This window comes from Halyomorpha halys, unplaced genomic scaffold (genome assembly GCF_000696795.3).
Source record: "Halyomorpha halys isolate HHAL.00 unplaced genomic scaffold, Hhal_1.1 Scaffold141.1, whole genome shotgun sequence".
Classification (NCBI taxonomy): Eukaryota; Metazoa; Arthropoda; class Insecta; order Hemiptera; family Pentatomidae; genus Halyomorpha; species Halyomorpha halys.
The window spans coordinates 237,744-239,145 of NW_027111321.1; the positions used below are offsets into that span (position 1 = coordinate 237,744).

The following is a 1,402-nucleotide window of genomic DNA, read 5'->3' on the forward strand; positions in this document are numbered from 1 at the left end:
GGCCATGTGCTTTATTTAAAGCCCTAAACATCAACTTTTTCAAAATAAAGCACGGATTAATCACAGGTCAAACCTAACTTATTTATTATAGAGAAGGATAGATATCTAATGCTATTTTTTTATTTTACAAAAATAACTTATAATTAAAACTCTTTTGAAATAAAAATTTACAAGTTATTTTCAGTCCCTGATGTATTTTAATAAAAATTATGCAGCTGATATGATTCAGCTCGCTAATTTTTATTGTGAATTGTTAAGGATAACATTACTAACATAAAATAAAAAATGAATGGACATAATCTGATATGAAATATTATATATAACAATCTAATATAAAATTGTTAAGAACTAGTTTACTGATTTAAATACAATAAGCTAATATTAAGTTGTTAAACCTAGTTTACTGATACAAATAAAAAAATATGGTATAAAAACATTTTTTTTTTGGAAGATCATTGATTGACTGTGTGTAGAATATAAAAGGAAGATGGTCAGGGAGTGGTAAAAAAAACTCTCAAAAAATAATAAAATTTAATTATGAGCCTACTTTTCGCCCCACTTCACGGGGCTTACTGAATTGATTCTTGGGCTTACCTCCATTTGGTAAAAAAGGCAGTTATTTCATCCCAATTTTAGATTAATTTAATGAAAACTATGTATTATTACTACACAAAATTGATGAGTCTGCCAAGTATAGGTAGGGGGAATAAAAACTGGCGGCTGTTTCAAAACGTTAAAAAAAATTAATTTTTCATTCACAGCTCAATATCTTTAAAACTACTAACAACACTAGAAAACCTAAGGTAACATTATTTAAAGTAGAGTAAATTTGATAAAATATGAGCACTAAGAGAGCTATTTACATTCAATAGTTCAAGGGATATAGCTTTTTTAAAAGCAACATTTAAAAAAAAAATGTACTGAAAGATCAGTAGTAAGTGAATTTATTTTGAGAAATCCATATCTCAAAAATCATACAACGTACACATGTCTATTAGCACTCAAATTAAAACTAGTGTGATGTACCATAAAGTAGTTCATGACATTTATTACGTAGGAGTAGTAGTTTAGTAGCAAATTTACTCTTCCTTAAATGACGTTCTCTTAAGTTTTCTAGTGTTGTTGGTAGTTTTTATGATATAGAGCTACGAATGTAAAATTAATTTTTTTTAAAGTTTCGAATCAGCCACCATTTTTTATTCTCCCTACCTATACTTGGCAGACTCATCAGTTTTGACTAGTAATTATACATAGTTTTCATTAAAGTAATAAAAAGTTGGGGTGAGATAACTGCCTTTTTGTCATCCCGGCTCTTGTACTATATGAGGGTAAGCACATGCATCAATTCAGGAAGTCCTGCTAAGTGTGGTGAAGCGTAGGCTTACAGTAAATAAAACGTAAA

At 28.5% G+C, this 1,402-nt stretch overlaps 1 protein-coding gene across 1 annotated transcript in view; it reads right to left on the bottom strand.

The window, feature by feature from the left end:
* LOC106678402 (acyl-coenzyme A thioesterase 9, mitochondrial) overlaps positions 1 to 1,402 on the bottom strand; it is a gene marked incomplete in the record, with an annotated part of 56,872 nt that overhangs the window by 43,082 nt on the left and 12,388 nt on the right.